This window comes from Scyliorhinus canicula, chromosome 5, assembly GCF_902713615.1.
Source record: "Scyliorhinus canicula chromosome 5, sScyCan1.1, whole genome shotgun sequence".
Taxonomy (NCBI): domain Eukaryota; kingdom Metazoa; phylum Chordata; class Chondrichthyes; order Carcharhiniformes; family Scyliorhinidae; genus Scyliorhinus; species Scyliorhinus canicula.
The window spans coordinates 103,166,289-103,184,678 of record NC_052150.1 but is presented as its reverse complement, the minus strand read 5'-3'; positions in this window follow the sequence as shown (position 1 = coordinate 103,184,678).

Sequence of the window (18,390 nt, the reverse complement as noted above, 5' to 3'; positions counted from 1 at the left end):
ATAGGGGATTGAACTCCGTAAATGGTTGAGGGGCAGGAACGGGAGGCTCTCCTTTTCCATTTCCTCAACCTGAGGGTCTGTACTATGATGCAGAGAATTGCAATCACCAACAGTGATTCAATCACATACGACATTGAGTACCAGGTCATGAATTTCGTGCACCAGGTCTGAACCTCACTGATCAGTGCTGAACACGGAGAAGTCGGTGTGTGGGAAACATTAACGGCGGGGGTCGTGGGGGAAACATGATTTGCTTCAACATGCAAAAATACAACACTTAATAGTAATAGGTAGGCTTCCATCATGGTCTTCTTTGTTCTCTTCCTTCTCTTCCTTTGTATGGACGATCCTTGCCGTGAACCCTCCTTCGACTTTTCGAAAGCTATGGGATCAAGCACAGTATCTGTCAATACACAGTTTAATATCTGTACTGTTAGTGTATCTGTCCTCTCATTCCAATTGACCCTTAAATGAATGGCCAAGTCACACCCTGTGACTCCCCTCATTTTTTTTACAAATGCGAATTTAGGAGCAGATATACACCTAACAACTTTACCACTGCGAGCCGTCTCGCAGGCTTTGCAATTTACCATCCGAATGTTCCTGGATGTAAATAGCATGTGGGATGGCTGCCGAAGGGCTACCTAAAGAAAAATGAAACAAAGTTTGGAACGAAAAGGTCAAATGAGTTGCGTATGGGCCGCTATGGGTAAGATTTGTATGGGATCCCCGGGTAAGGCGTGCTGTGCCGTACCCGAGCTTGGCTGACCAAAGGGGTTCTCAGACAGGGCGGGTCCTCAATGCCGTTTCTCCACTGCCTGAGCAACCTGAGATGAACGGGTAGGAATGAATTCATCGTGGGATTGCAGCCTCTATTCACAGAATAGAGGGGCACCTGAAAAACAAGGGAGGAGCCAAGATGCTCCAACATCTGAAAACAGGGGACAAGTCGTGAACTTTGTTGGTTCACCAGAGGATACTTAACTGAAGTTCTCAGAAGTTTCTGCAGACAAGCTAACGTGTGTGCGAGGCGATCACAAGCTTTTCGCTGAAAAGAAGATGGCCAACCTCCAATCAAACTGTTAACAAACAACAAAGTGATCTGATCTCCAATCAATCCCTTAACATATCAACAAGCAAACGAACAAACACAAACAAACAAAACATACGTGCAGGTTCCATCAGAAAGGATATCGCTTCCCTCAAGCGGTTCCTCTTTTACATCATCTGGACACCTCACTTCTCCTCTTTCTCTGTGAACAGGGTCACAAAGGTGTTGCCGTATCGGGAGTCAGACATCACGTCTTTCTCTTCTCCCGGATCCCACACTCTTGTGTGGATCAGGCATGCGATCTGTGCGTTATGTGACCGGGGGTCACTCTCATCATTACGGACAAGTCTCCATGAATTGTCCCTGTGCCAAAGTGTGGTATCTAAGTTTGAAGGGGCATTGTCGGTGTCGTCGGGGTCGGGTGGTGGGTCTGGGTATTTAACGTAGGTGACCTCCATGGGGTCACTGGAGTAGGGGTCGTAGTCGCTGAAGTGGGGGCTGTAGGGTGGGGTGCTGTGGCTGTCCTCATTGTCAGAGTCAGTGTCGCTGCTGTGGCAGCTTGTGGGCGTTTCGGGGCGTGGTCTGAAGTCAGTGGGCGGAGTCGTGGGCGAGTCCGATGAGGAACTGGTCTGTGAGGGGGATGGTGGAAATGTGTCTCTAGTGGGCGGGGCGAGATGTTCTGCTGCGTCTAGCAGGACATGGTGTGCGTGGTTAGACTGTGTTCCATATGCCTTCAGTTGGTCAATATGAAACCACGCAGTCTTACCGTTGGGGTATTTAATTCTGTAAACGGAGGGGCTAATTTTGTCCGAAATTGAATACGGGCCGGAAAATTTAGGTGCCAAAAAGCTGCTGGGGTTATAAACAGATAACATTACCTGTTGTCCAACCTGAAATTCTGTGGGGTGTACGTTCTTATTAAAGCAAGCTGTGCTTTGTTTTCGTCTTTTTCCCAATTTTACTGCGGCTGCTAACTGTGCAGACCTCACAGTCTCAACTAGGTCTTTGACTGCCTTCTCATGTGTGAGTGCCATCACTTCGGGGCTAGTCATGTCCAGTCCTAAAAGGAATTCTGTACCTTTCATAGGGCGTCCGGTCATGAGTGTGTGTGGGGTGAATCCTGTGGATGATGAAACCGTGTTGCGGATGAACATGAGTGCAAATGGGAGCACTGAATCCCATGTTGAATTGTTCTCCTGAACCATTTTTCTGAGGGTCGATTTTAGGGTCCGATTCATGCGTTCAACTATCCCGCTTGACTGGGGGTGATACGCAATGTGGAAATTTTGTTTAATGCCAAATATTGTCAGGACGTTCCTCATGACCCGTCCTGTGAAGTGAGATCCCTGATCTGACTCTATACGTCTCGGTAGACCCCATCTCGTGAAGATGTGGTGGGTCAGGATCTTTGCAGCTGTCTTAGCTGTAGTCGTTCGTGAGGGGAATGCCTCTACCCATTTGGTAAAGGTGTCTATAACGACCAGAACATATTTATAGCCATTCCTACAAGAGGGCAATGGTCCTATAAAATCGATCTGGAGGTTAGTCCAGGGGCCATTAACTGGTCGAGTATGTCTAAGGTGTGCCTTTTTCGAGTACCTCTCCGGGTTATTTTGTGCACAAATTAGGCAATTCTCGATGTAATGGGTCACATTGTTTCTTAAATTTGGCCACCAACAGAGTTGCCTGAGGTGCCTCGTGGTCGGGTCGATCCCTTGGTGTCCATGACTGTCATGGAACAAGGCAATCATCTGATTCCTATCCTGTTCCGGAACTACATAAAGTTTATCCTTAATGATCACACCCTCATGTGTGGTCAAAGCGTGTATGAACTTATCGTATTGGTGCACAAAATTTCCTTTAAAAATCTCCCTGAGATCTCTATCCTGTTTCTGTGCCTCAACTAAATCTTTAATTTCCGTCTGTGAGACCTGAACTGCACTCACAGGGGCGCTAGCTGGTGCACTAGCTGGGGGTGTCCAAGAGTGTCCTCGCCTGGAACCTGCTTTTGCCAATGCGTCGGCTTTTACATTTCCAGGGGGGGATGACCTATGGTGACTTCTAACTTTGATTATGCCATACGTCCTATCCTTTGCCTTGTCTAAGATATGGCGGAGTAATGGGGCTGATGGAAGGGGCTTCCCGTCTGCGGAGACAAAACCTCGTGTCCTCCACAGGGGTAGAAAATCTGTTAAACTGTTACAGACATATAGACTGTCCGAATATATGTCTGCTGGGCTGGGGAACGAATCTGGGTGGTCCACTATGTATGCAATGGCCGCGAGCTCTGCTGCCTGCGCGCCTAAGTGTCCTGGTAATTTTAAAGAGATTTCTTCTAATGCGCGACCCTGCGCATCCTCAACATAGATTCCGCATCCAGTGATGCGTTCTCCATCTAAAACTGTGGATGAACCGTCCACATATATTTTCAGTGGGGCACACGTGTCTGTGTGCTGGGGGCTCTGGCTTGAATTCCCTATATTTCTGGGGGGTGTCTTTGCTATGAAGGGTCCTGTGTTGTGTAGCGGTGCTACAATTTCGCATTCATGGGGCTGTCCTGGATATTGGAGGTTGTTGGCTAAAAATGTGTGTCCTGGTCCGTTTAATTGTGATGTCCCGTCCTTGTAAAAGTAACGTCCATCTAGCTGCTCTAATCTGGCTAACTGAACCGTCCTTCAGTCGACCGTCTAGAAGTAACTGTGTGGGGGTGTGCTCGGTCAAAATGGTGATGGGATTGAGTCCGGTAATGTACGCGAAGTACTGTACTGCCCAAAAAACTGCTAGGAGGTGCCTCTCGCAGGCTGAAAATCCTTGCTCTACGGGGTCTAAAAGTCTGGAGGCATACGCCACTGGTCTTAGCTGCTCGTGCCGTTCCTGAAGTAACACGGCCGAGAGGGTCAGATCTGTGCTCGCTACCTCTATTGCATAGGGGGAGAGTTGGTCTGGGACTTGTAGCGCGGGTGCTGCGCTAAGGGTTTTCTTTAAATCTTCCACAGCCTCTGTATGCTGCGGAAGCCATTCCCATGGGGCTCCTTTCTTAAGGAGGTCTGAGAGTGGGGCTGCCTTTGTCGCGAAGCCATCGATATGGTTCCGACAGTAACCAACCAGTCCTAAAAACGACCGGAGGGCTGAAACATTCTGGGGAAGGGGCAATTTGACAATCGAATCACAAGTGGTCAAGGTGTTCAAACCAATAACGATAATTCGCAAGTGTGTTTTGTGCATGCATACTAACAGGGTTGTAAGGTTAACCTGAGAGCTTTTTGTTGCGACGAACTGTCGGGAGTTTTGTAAACGGAACATAGTGAAAGCCTTACCCATCTTTTAAAACATTACCTCAACACCCCCTGTTCCAAATTTAAGTAAGAAAGAGAAAATGGCCATGCAGGCAATGGAACGCCTCATGAACCCAGAGCAGTTCTTGGTCGCAGCGACCAGCAGTAGCAGAGTAGGTCAGTGTCCCGTGTGGGAGCTGGAACTCCGCAAGTATCTGAAAGGAAAGGGATGGCCCCTTTGGAACGAGTTCTGTATGAATGAGGAGACAGGTCCCGGGAGTATAGGATATACTTGGTGGGAGAACCTCTCTCAAATTCATAAGAAAAATCCGAGTAAAGCACGCAAGCCGATGGCAATCGTGTCCTGTTTGGCACAGTTGCGAGGCACTGAGGAGGTCGTTCGGACGCTCCGAGCAGAGTTAGAAGAGAGGAATAGAATGAGTAAAGTGGATGTCAGGGACATCGAGAAGGAAAACTTAGAACTAAGAGGGAAGCTGGCAGAGAATTTCCCGTTTCAGTGGGCGGGTGCTGGCCCAATGGGAAACGAGCAGCGGGAGTTTAAAACCCGCTGTTTCAACCCAGGCCAGTACTCTGCAGGTCCCCGAGCTTGGAATTGTGCATTGTCAGCCGTGGCTGTAGCCTTTTCCGTTATATAAATAAAAACCTATGGTGTTGGAAAATTGATCTTGGTGATATTATGACGAGGAGTAAACAAGCTTTTTTGTCCAAACAACATTCATTGTCAAGAACAAGAAGCTTCTCTGGTAAGAAAAGAAATGCCTCTCCTCGATAAATTTGAGCTTGATGATGTAAGCGGAGAAGACTGGGCCCAATACACAGAGTGCATGTGTTATTATTCGCCTTGGGGATGGGGACTTCAGAAGGAAAGCACACCAGCTTCAACTTGAGCGATGGAAACTGTGGACTTTTCTGTTATATAAATAAAAATGTATAGTGTTGGAAGACTAGCCTTGGCGAGATTCTTAAAAAAAATCAAACAAAAATGTCCGTTAGGTTGCAAGATAGATTGAGATGAAGTTCATCTTCAGTTCATCTTGTCTCATTCTTGCCTTTAGTTCATCTTGTCTCATTCTCACAGATTACCAACCCTACAAATCATGTGAATTTGCACACTTTATACACATCAATGCCTCAAACAAACACATCTGTTACAAGAATTCAGACCCTGATAATCACCTTTGATTATGTTTTCTTTCGTTAGAAATTCAGAAAAACATGATAATGCTAAGCAGAAATATACAAAGCCAGCACAGATTTCTGTGAATCTTCCCAATTACAAGGCAATTTTACTTTTGCAGAATACAATCAACAGGAGATACACTGCTTTTTGTTTTTCATGGTACTTGCAAAGGTATAAAGGCACTTTTACCTTATTGCTGAAATGAAAATGAAATGAAAAATGAAAATCGCTTATTGTCACCAGTAGGCTTCAATGAAGTTACTGTGAAAAGCCCCTAGTCGCCACATTCCGGCGCCTGTCCGAGGAGGCTGGTACGGGAATTATTATCTGGTTTCAGTAATACACTGCTGTACTGATCTGAGACCTGCTTGCCCCATTTAAAGTATTCCATCTGGCACTGTCTTTTTTTTCAATCAAAACAGTCTAATTGGGCAATTATGATATCACTATGTGTTCAATAGCCAGAAATGAAGTCAGTGAAGCTCTGTTGACACTGATGAAAATTGCTCGCCCTGGGGTAGATTTTGACAATTGGATGCAAGAAGGACCCCATCATTTTGAGACTCTGGCCCATATTCACATTCAATAGCCAAGTTGTGAAGCTCCATTCACATGCCCTGATGCAGTTTATTAGATTAAAGTCTGAAAATCGAGCTAGAGTTGCCATCAGAAAGTTAAGTTAGGTAGCATGCTTCTTTTACTGTCTCATGCATGATTGGAGCTTGTACAGGCTCCAACCAATTCCTACCTAATTCGTATCAGGGTTCTATTTGTGGTGAACGTATTGCATTAACCATTCACCATGTATGTAACTGTATCACGCTGTTGCCCATGAGGGCTCCAACTATGGACCATTGTAAGGTATTACCTGGAATGTATATTGTTGGTGCCTTTGTGGGCTCTGCCCCTTACCCCACCCCTTGAGGAGAGGTATAAAGAATAGTCGCCCTATAGGCAGCTCTCAGTAGCAGAGCAGTCACAGGCAGGCACTGTTCTAGTCGATTAAAGTCACAGTTTACTTCTACTCCTTGTTTCGTGTGAATTGATGGTCGCATCAATTTAATCGACTACAACACCACAGTGGAATCGGCCCTCAAACCTGTCCAACTGGAACTCAACCCAAGGGATTTTTTAGCTCTGGCTCCGCTGTTTCGAGGCCTAGCTCGCTGCCTCCTCCTCGCCTTCCATCTCCAACAATCAGAAGCTGAGCCTCCTCCACGCCCGGGTGAGTCATCGAATTTCTGTACAACTCAAGGAAGCTTCCACCTACGCAGACGCCCTCACGATGCTGAAGCGTCCATACATAAGGCTAGTGAATGAGATGTACGCGTGGCATCTCCTCACTACTCACCGCCAACGTCCTGGGGAATCGCTGGAGGAGTACCTACGTGACCTCAAAGTCCTTGCGGGAAGTTGCATCTACCAGGCCTTTATGGCTACTCAACATTTGGACCTCGCCGTCCGGGACGCCTACGTGGCTGGAGGCCAGTCCAACTATGTGAGGCAGCGCCTACTCGAGAAGGGTGCCCTACACCTGGAGGAGACGGTAAAGCTAGCCTCCTCCCTAGAAGTAGTGTTCCAAAGCCTCAATGCGTTCCCGTCTGATCATGCGACCCCCTCGTGGACCCCCGACTGAAGAGTACCCCAGGCCTGTGCCGCGTGGCTGCCCGCCCAACACGGGGGGGCTACCCTGCTATTTCTGCGGCTAGCATCGGCACCCCAGGCAGCGCTGCCCAGCCTGGAACGCAAACTGCAGCGACTGCGGGAAAAAAGGACATTTCGCTAAGGTTTGCCTGCCCAGGTCCAAACCCTCAAAATCGCAGGCCCGACCCTCAGATTCACAGGCCCACTGATCCCACAGTGTAGCAGCTTGCCTATTGGCACTGCCCCCTCCCTCTGGGCACATCATCGACCTCGTGTTGTCCGTGGGGGCAGCCGTCTTTAAGCCCACACAATGTGTGCGACTCACGGGGGCCACCATCTTGGCCATCCTCGCCCACGCGGCCCGCCATGTGCGATTCATGGAGGGCGCCATCTTGGACGCCATCTTCCTCGCCGCCCGACGCGTGCGACCGATGGGGGCCGCCATCCGCAATGCCGGCCGACACGTGCGACCGACGGGGGCAGCCATCTAGGGACCACCCCAACACCTCCGACCATGCCAGCTACCTGCAACTCAGCGCGGTCACCGTTGACCAGTCACGATCCAAACACCTCCAGAGCTCCATGATGACCGTTCGGGTAAATGGACACGAAACACATTGCCTGTTCATTCATCCAGACATGGTAAAATGCTGCTCGCTCCCAATCTTCCCGGCGCATCAAACCATCTCCCTCACTTCTGGGTCGGACTCGGTGCAGATCTGGAGGTGCACTACCGCAACCCTAGCAATACAGGGCGCTGAGTACGCCGATTTTAAGTTATATGTACTTCCCGACCTCTGCACCCCTCTCCTGTTGGGACTGTACTTCCAGTGTAATCTCAGGAGCCTAACTCTGAAATTCGGCGGGCCCCTACCCCCACTCACCGTATGCAGCCTCACGACACTAAAAGTTGACCCTACCCCGCTCTTCGCAAATCTCACCGTCGACTCTAAGCCAGTCGCCACCAGAAGCAGGCGGTACAGCATCCAGGACAGGACCTTTATCACGTCCGAGGTCCAGCGACTCTTGCGGGAGGGAATCATCGAGGCCAGCAATAGCCCCTGGAGAGCTCAGGTGATGGTCGTCAGGACCGGGGAAAAGAACCAGATGGTTGTAGATTACAGCCAAACCATAAACGCACCCTGATGCGTACCCCCATCCCCGGTTCGCAGACATGGTTAACTAGGTCGCTCACTACCGGGTGTTCTCCACGGTGGATCTGAAGTCTGCGTACCACGGGGAAACGGGCAGGTGGAGAGGGAGAACATGATGGTCTGGAAGGCCGTCCTCCTGGCCCTACGGTCTAGGAATCTCCCAGTTTCCCACTGGCCGGAGGTCCTCCCCGACGCACTCCACGCTATTAGGTCCCTCCTTTGCACGGGCACAAACGAGACCCCTTATGACCGCCTGTTTGTTTTCCCCAGGAAATCTACCTCCGGGGCCTCGCTTCCATCTTGGCTGAAGACACCGGGACCCATCCTACTCCGCAAACATGTCAGGAGCCAAAGGTCCGACCCCCTGGTCGAGAGGGTCCAGCTCCTACACACCAACCCCCAATACGCATACATAGAACACCCTGACAGCCGACAGGATACGGTTTCCCTCCAGGGTTCTGGCACCTGCATGTTCCACGACCACTGCCACCCCAAATTACCCTGCCCAAGCTATGCTGACCAGCGCCCCCGCCCCTACATGGCACCCGCAACCCCTCCTGCCCTCCATTCCCCCTTCACCAACCCACAGGAACGAAGCTCCAGAAGACACGTTCCCGGAGTCTGCGTCTGTGCCCGCACCGGTGACTTCACTACCTATGCCCGCACGGATAGTTCGACACCCAGGCCAGCTTCGATACCAGAGCTTCGGCGATCACAGCCCACGATCCGGGCGCCAGACAGGCTGAATGTGCAAACCCTTCATCCCCGCCGGACTTCATTTTTTAACAGGGTGTGAATGTGGTGAACGTATTGCATTAACCATTCACCATGTGTGTAACTGTATCACGCTGTTACCCATGAGGGCTCCACCTATGGACCGTTGTAAGGTATTACCTGTGATGTATCATGTTGGTGCTTATGTGAGCTCCGCCCCTGGATCCACCCCTTGAGGGGAGGTATAAAGAGCAGCAGCCCTGTCGGCGGCTCTCAGTAGCAGAGCAGTCGCAGGCAGGCACTGTTCTAGTCGATTAAAGCCACAGTTTACTTCAACTCCTTGTTTCGCGTGAATTGATGATCGTCTCACTATTGAAGACAGAGAACCTCACATTCCAAGTTGAAAGGAACCAATCAGCTGAAACAGACAAGCACTTTGGACACCCAGAGCAGGCCACTTGCAAAATGTAATTAACAGGGTTACAAAGGTGATGAAACTCCTGACCCTATTTTGCAGTCTATTAATGCCAAATGGTTGTAATCAAAATCAATGCTGTGTTTCTGTTTGTTACAGGCCGCTACTTCATGTACTGACCAGACACAGTCCAGATTCCACATCAATTCCCAGGTGTTAGAGCTTAAAACAGCGGTTTCTCTATATCTAACTAATGAACATGTTGTGGTGAATGTATTCACCAGATAGGTGATATGCCTTTAAGGTTTAGTGTTATGTCTTTAAGGCTTGTGTTGGAACCCCGGTGGGCTCCGCCTCTGGCTCCGTCTCCCTGGGGCTGTACATAATGTTGCGTCCAGTGAGTGGCGCTCAGTCTGTACTGATGTCTCTGGCTAGCTACGTTCTTTGCTATTTAAAGCCTTCATTCACTTGATCTCGCTCTCGTGTCATAATTGATGATATATCAATTTAATACGCAAACAACGACATTATGGACCCCACTCTCAAGCCAGAGAAACTCGATCTAGATGCCCATGCGCCAGAAGCCAAGGAGATCTTCTCGCACTGGCTTCGCTGCTTCAAGGCATATATCGGCTCCTCAGAAGCACGTATCCACAACTCACAAGCTGCACCTCCTCCACTCCCGGATGAGACACAGAATCTCCGTTTCAATCGAGAAGGCAGCCTCGTATAACACTGCGGTCGAGATTCTAAAGAAGCGCTTTATCAAGCCTGTCAATGAGGTGTTCGCGTGGCATTTACTCTTACCTGCTGGCAGCGCTCCGGGGAATTGCTGGATGAGTATTTGGGAAAGCTCACCATGCTCGCCAGAAACTGCGATTACCAAGCTGTGTCGGTGGAGGACCACATGAAGCTGTAGATCCGGGAAGTCTACGTGGCTGGAATCCACTCGAACTACGTCAGGCAGTGTCTCCTAGAAAACGGGGCAAACGACCTGCAGGAAATGGTAAAATTAGCCATGTGGTTAGAGATGGCCTCCCAGAACCTCGGCATGTACCCCGCGGACCTTGCGAGGCCCACGCGGACTTCACCAGACCTGACCACGCCACAGGCCTGTGATGCGTGGCTGCCGGCCCAGACCGGGGGACCGCGTGCTACTTCTGTGGTCAGAGCCAACATCCAAGACAGCGTTGCCCAGCCGGCTCCGCAACATACTGCGGCTGCGTGCCTGCCAGATATGCCCTTTTCCGATGCATCATCGACCTTGTACGATTCATGGGGGTGGCCATCTTGGCCGCCATCATCTGCTCAACCCGACATGTGTGAGCGATGGGGCGGCCATTTTGTGACTCCGATTCCCCGGATGACACAGACTACCCGCAGCTTGGAGCAGTCACCCTCGACCAGTTGCAGCCGATGCACCTGCAGAGCTCCATGATGGTCGTCCAGATCAATGGGCACGAGATGCCCTGCCTCTTTGACTCCGGGAGCACGGAGAGCTTTGTGCATCCAGAAATGGTAAGGCGCTGCTCCCTGCGCACCTACCCTGCCTCCCAAACAATCTCCCTCGCCTCTGGGTCCCATTCGGTCCGAATTCGGGGGTACAGTATCGCAAACCTCGCAATCCAAGACGCTGAATACGCCCGCTTTAAACTCTATGTCCTCCCTCACCTTTGCGCTTGGTCTGGATTATCAATGTAGTCACGGAAGACTGACCCTGAATTTTGGCTGACCCTTACCCGCCCTTATGGTCTGTCGCCTCACAACTCTGAAGGGCCCCCCCCCCCTCGCTCTTCGTGATCCTCACCCCCAACTGTAAGTCCATCGCCACCAGGAGCCGGCGGTACAGCCACTACACGGCTTTTGAAGAAGCTGGCCGGCTCTTCCACTTCCTTCGGGCCCCTTTTGGACCGAATGGTGGACCAGTAAGGGCTGCAGGGTCCTAGGGCCTGACTCCGACCGCATGTGCTCCCTCACGGAACTCCCTCTTCCCCTCAGCCTCAAGGCCCTCAAATGGTGCTTGGGGCTTTTCTCCTATTATGCCCAGTGAGTCCCCAACTATGCAGACAAAGCCCGCCCACTTGTTAAGACCACAACATTTCCCCTGACGGCTGAGGCCCATTCAGCTTTCAGCCGTACCAAGGCCGATATCACTAAGGCCGCTGTACACGCGGTGGACGAGACCATTCCCTTCCAGGTTGAGAGCGATGCATCAGACGTCGCCCTGGCTGCTACCCTCAACCAGGCGGGCATGCCAGTTGCATTTTTTTCTAGAACCCGCAGCGCTTCCGAGATCTGGCACTCCAATGTCGAGAAGGAGGCGCAAGCTATTGTGGAAGCTGTGCGGCATTGGAGGCACTACCTAGCCGGTAGGAGGTTCACCATCATCACCGACCAGCGGTCGGACGCCTTTATGTTCGACAACGCAGAGCTCTCCACCTACACATACGATATTAAGTATCGTCCGGGGGCGCTCAATGAGCCCCCAGATTCCCTGTCTCGCGGTACATGTGCCAGCACGCAAGAGGATCGACTGCGGGCTATCCACAATTACCTCTGTCACCCGGGGGTCACCCGGCTTGCCACTTTATTAAGGCCCGCAATCTGCCCTACTCCACCGAGGAGGTCAGTGCCATGACCAAGGATTACCAAGTCTGCGCGGAGTGCAAACCGCACTTCTATCGGCCAGGCAAGGCTCACTTGGTGACATTCGGGGCAGGAGCTGCAGTGCAGGCTTGGGCCACCGTCTAGCCCATTAGACCTGATTGGGCATGGGGGTATGCACCATGTTAACATCCTCTGCAGGCAATGGTCTTCGGAATCCAACCAGGAATAGTGGCCTTCATCCTGGCCGGATGCACTGAGGTTATCCGAGCAGGAGCTGCTCTGGGAGGACATTGCAGGGGTGGAGCCTGCGCCAGAAGAATAGGAGGCAGCCGGTGAGGATGGTGAGCTGGTCACTCAACAGGCCGAGGAGGAGGAGGGAAGGAGACGCTGCAACAGGCCTCGTGTGCACCAGCAGCCCCTGTCATTCGATGACCTAACGGACCGGTCATGTTGCTGAAGACTCCGGCTGAGCAGGGGGACAGAGCGACATCTCTGCCAGATCATGGCGCACCTGGCACTGCAGGGGTATGTTCGCAGGGCTGTCAAGGTAAGAGCCACTCTGAACATTAACGCAATGGGGTCCTTCCATACACAAGTGGGGACCTGTCTGGAGACTCGCAGATCTCGGTGCACAGGTTTCATGGAGGCCCTGTTATGTCCAGACATCGCAATACATCAGTCTGAATATGGACCAAGCCTACCAGGATGCCCGGGCAGCCAGGTTCACCACTATCACCGGGATGCCCAGGTCCAGGGGGTGATTGACAGGATGCATGTCGCCCTACGAGCTGCAACCCACGATGGGCTGGTCTTCACAAACTGAAAGAGGTTCCATGAACGTGCAGCTAGTATGTGACCATGAGCTGCACAGCATACACGTCTGTGCCCAACACCTGCGCAGTGTGCACGACGCTTTCATCTTGGCACATTTGACAATTCTTGACACCTTTGAGATGCACCCCTGGGTAAGGAGTTGGCTCTTGGGTGACGGGTTATCCGCTGTGTTTGTGGCTGATGACGCCTATTCAGAGGCCACAGACCAACGCGGTGTCCCCTCTACAATGACACCCGTGCAGCGACCAGGGCCGTGATCGAGCCATGCACTGGCATCCTGAAGATGCGGTTCAGGTGGCTGTCCTCTGGAGCGACTGGTCCTTGATGGGCCCGCCTGTTGCTCGGGTGTCCAAAGTGGCATGGTGCCACACTGCTTTGCCCGCTGTCCATTGGATGCAGCAGTGACAGGACGGGGGAGTCCAAGATGCTGTGATATTTCAGCACCTCCCCTGCGGGAGTCACCGGCACGGTCCCCATCACCCCCTCCTCCCACGGTTTGCCCGTGGTGGACACGGTAGCACAGTGGTTAGCACAGTTGCTTCACAGCTCCAGGGTCCCAGGTTCGATTCCCAGCTTGGGTCACTGTCTGTGTGAAGTTTGCACGTTCACCCCGTGTCTGCGTGGGTTTCCTCCGGGTGCTCTGGTTTCCTCCCATAGTCCAAAGATGTGCAGGTTAGGTGGATTGGATTGCTCACGCTAAATTGTCCAAAAAAGGATAGGTGGGGTGACTGGGTTACAGGGATAGACTGGAGGTGTGGGCTTAGGTCGGGTGCTTTTACCAAGGGTGCAGATTCAATGGGCCAAATAGCTTCCTTCTGCACTGTAAATTCTATAATTCTATGATAGCACCCGGCCTACTCCGTAGGATGGATGCAATTGGACTGAACTCCTGGGGCCCACCGCCACCTGTCACTGCCAGTCCTGGAGGTCCGCTCTCGTCTCGACCAGGGTCTCCATGCTTGTGCCATGGAGCACAGGCACTGGGCCACCTTCCTCTGGGATTGTGACACATCACTCAGTGACTGTGCCACCTCCCTCCGTGACTGACACAGGTCTACCAGCGCCCTAGCAATGCAGATGACTGGGCCAAGAACTGGAGCGTCACTGCTATGTCCAGGTGGCCCTGGTATATGGCTGCCTGTGACAGGTCAGCCCTGTTCTGTACCTCGGCCATCGCCCACATAGATTACCCCAAGGCCTGGATGGTTGCTGACAGCCCCTCATGTAATACCTGTCTTTGTGTCTGCATCTCCATTATCGATGGGACCACCCTTTCCAGAAGCCCAAGACCTGTGCGAATGGCAACTGGTCCCTGGTGCTGGGCCACCCTACAGCCATCGACCCTGTTGGGGGTTCCTACCTCCATCTAATCTACCGCAGCACATGTGTGGTGCACACTAGATACTGCCCCAAGAGTCTCTTATAAGACATAGAAGCAGAATTAGACGACTCAGCCCATCGAGTCTGCTCCCCATTCGATCATGGCTGATATTTTTCTCATCCCCATTCTCCTGCCTTCTCCCCATAACCCCTGATCCCCTTATTAATCAAGAACCTATCTATCTCTGTCTTAAAGATACTCAGTGATTTGGCCTCCACAGCCTTCTGCAGCAAAGAGTTCCACAGATTCACCACCCTTTGGCTGAAGAAATTCCTCCTCAACTCTGTTTTAAAGGATCATCCCTTTAGCCTGAGATTGAGCCCTCTGGTTCTAGTTTTTCCTACATGTGGAAACATCCTCTCCACGTTCACTCTATGCAGGCCTTGTAGTATCATGTAAGTTTCAGTAAGATCCTCCCTCATCCTTCTAAACTCCAACGAGTACAGACTCAGAGTCCTCAAACGTTCCTCAGACAACAAGCTGTTCATTCCAGGGATCATTCTTGTGAACCTCCTCTGGACCCTTTCCAAGGTCAGCACATCCTTCCTTAGATACAGGACCCAAACTGCTCAAAATACTCCAAATGGGGTCTGACCAGAGCCTTGTACAGCCTCAGAAGGACATTCCTGGTCTTGTATTCTAGCCCTTTTGACATGGATGCTAACATTGCATTTGCCTTCCTAACTGCCGACAGAACCTTAAGAGAATCGTGAACAAGGACTCCCAAGTCCCTTTGTTCTTCTGATTTCCTAAGCATTTCCCCATTTAGAAAATGTGCTACGCCTAAATTCCTCCTTCCAAAGTGCATAACCTCACATTTTTCTGCATTATATTTCATCTGCCACTTCATTGCCCACTCTCCTAGCTTGTCCAAATCCTTTTGCAGCCCCCTTCCTTCCTCAATACTACCTGTCCCTCCACAGATCTTCGTATCATCTGCAAACTTAGCAATAGTGCCTTCAGTTCCTTCTTCCAGGCCATGAAGTGGAGATCATAGATCATAGAATTTATAGTGCAGAACGAGGCCACTCGGCTCATCGAGTCTGCACCGGTTCTTGGAAAGAGCACCCTACCCAAGGTCAACACTTCCACCCTATCCCCATAACCCAGTAACCCCACCCAACACTAAGGGAAATTTATCATGGCCAATCCACCTAACCTGCACATCTTTGGACTGTGGGAGGAAACCGGAGCACCCGGAGGAAACCCACGCACACACTGGGAGGATGTGCAGACTCCGCACAGATAGTGACCCAAGCCGGAATCGAACCTGGGACTCTGGAGCTGTGAAGCGATTGTGCTATCCACAATGCTACCGGCATTGGACTGGGGTGAGCACAGTAAGAAGTCTTACAACACCAGGTTAAAGTCCAACATAACTTTCAGAGCACTGCTCCTTCCAGGTCGCATTGTATATTGTGAAAAGTTGTGGTCCCAGCACAGGCCCCTGAGGCACACCACTAGTCACCAGCTGCCATCCGAAAAAAATACCCCTTTATTACCACTCTCTGCCTTCTGCCAGTCAGCCAGTCCTCTATCCATACCAGGATCTTACCCTTAACACCATGGGCTTTTAACTTATTTGACAGTCTCCTGTGTGCACCTTGTCAAAGGCCTTCTGGAAATCTAAATAAGTAATGCCCACTGGTTCTCCTTTGTCTAACTTCCTTGTTACCTCCTCAAAGAATTCTAACAGATTTGTCAGACATGACTTCCCGTTGACAAAGCCATGCTGACTCAATCCTATTTTATCATGCACTTCCAAGTACTCCGCGATCTCATCTTTAATAACAGACTCTAAAATCTTACCAATGTCCGAAGTCAGGCTAACCACTCTATAATTTCCCGTCTTCTGCCTCCCTCCCTTCTTAAACAGCGGTGTACATTAGCCACTTTCCAGTCCTCTGGGACTTCCTGCCTCTAGTGATTCCTAAAAGATCACCACCAATGTCTCTGCAATCTCCTCAGCTCAGCTATCCCTTTTAGTACCCTGGGGTGTAGTCCATCTGGTCCATGTGACTTATCCACCTTCAGACCTTTCAGTTTGCCCAGAATCTTCTCCTCAGTGATGTCCACTGCACTCACCTCCGCCCCTTCTCCTGAAGCTCTGGCATCCACTGGTGTCTTGCACTGTGACGACTGATCCAAAGTAACTATTCAGTTTGTCTGACATTTCTTTATTTCTTATTATTACTTCTCCAGCCACGTTTTCCAGTGGTCCAATGTCTATTTTTGCCTTACCTTTTATATATTGGAAAAAACTCTCCCTATCTTCTTTTATATTACTAGGTAGCTTGCACTCATATTTCACCTTCCCTCCCCTTTTGCTTTCTTAGTTGTTCTCTGCTTGCTTTTAAAGGCATCCCAATCCTCTGGCTTCTCACTAATCCTCTCCACTTTGTATGCTTTTTCTTTTGCTTTTACGCTGTCCTTTACTTCCCTCGTCAACCATGGATGCCTTGTCCTCCCCTGTGCCTCCCAAATAACCCCCAGAAACCCCTGCCATTGCTGTTCCACTGTCTTCCCTGCTGGGCTCCTTTTCCAATCAACTCTGGCCAGCTCCTCCCTCATGTCTTTGTAGTTACCCTTTTTTAGTTGTAACACCATTACATCTGATTCCAGCTTCTCCCTCTCAAACTGCAGAATAAATTCTATCATACTGTGGTCACTGCTCCCTAAGGGTTCCTTCACCTTAAGTTCCCTAATCTGGTCTGCCTCATTACACATCACCAAATCCAGAATTGCCTGTTCCCTAGTAGGCTCTGTCACAAGCTGCTCCAAAAAACATTTCTTAAACTTTCCACAAATTCCTTTTCTTGGGATCCACTACCAATCTGATTTTCCCAGTCCACCTGCATATTGAAGTCCCCCATGATTATTGTGATATTGCCTTTTTTACATGTTTTCTCTATCTCCCGATTTATTTTCTGCCCCTCATCCTGGCTACTGCTGGGGGGCCTGTACACAACACGCATCAGGGTATTTTTACCTTTCCGATTCCTCAACTCTACGCACAGAGATTCTAGGCCTTCTGATCTGATATTGCTCCTTGCTATCAATTTAACTTCATTCCTTACTAGCAATGTAACCCCGCCCCCTTTTCCCATCCACCTGTCCTTTTGATAAGACACATATCCTTGGATATTTAGATTCCAGACCTGGTCCCCTTACAGCCACGTCTCTATGATGCCCACAACATCATACCGGCCAATTTCAATGTGCGCAACAAGATCATTTACTTTGTTCCGTATACTGCGCACATTTGTCGACTTTTTTGCTCTGCCTGAGGGGGATGTTGTTCTCTATTTCCCCTTCAGTGATGACACCTTCTAAACTAATGCTCTGGTTCTGACCCCCTGCCATTTAAACCTCCCAGCTACTATGTTGCTACCACAGTGTGTCTTTAACCCGTATGCGGTGGACAAATGACTGCGAATCGACTTTGTTTAATCAAATAGTGTTTGTTCACACTCACACAATGTTACAGTTAATCAATCACTCCATCAACACAAGTTATTCTACAGAGTACTAAAAGTTCATACTAGACCTTAACTTATCTTCTAAGTGACTAACAAGTACCCTGACAGATATTGGCCTTTATCTGTGTGCTGACTCCTGTAGTGCTCGATGCTTGGTCCTCGGTCTGGTCTGATGCTCTGACTGTGGTCTTTCTTCTGTTTGGTGGCTGGGGAAGATCACTGTTCTTTCGTTGCTGTCACTGGCTGCTGCAGAGAGAGTTTCTAAGATGGCGCAGCACCTTTTAACATTCCTGGATTTCGCGCCATTTTGGGTGATCTCAGGATCATTGCCAATCAGTTGATCAGTGCTCGATCACCCTGATTGATTAGGTCCAGTCAGGGGCTGCCACACCAATTTCAGGATGGGCCCTCAGCGGCCATGCCTGCAGAGGTTGGGGGTATGTAGTCTTTCCAAATAAGGACTTTAGGTGCCGCTATGTCTGGTAAACAAGTGTGATTGACTGGATAGTTCTATTGTTCCTGGGATGGTTTGGAGATGGCCTTTTCCATATGTATTGCAATGTCTAGGCTGCAGCTTGCTCATCGGTGTTTAATTAAACTGTAGCCTGCTTGTCCATATACTTGGCCAATTCTCC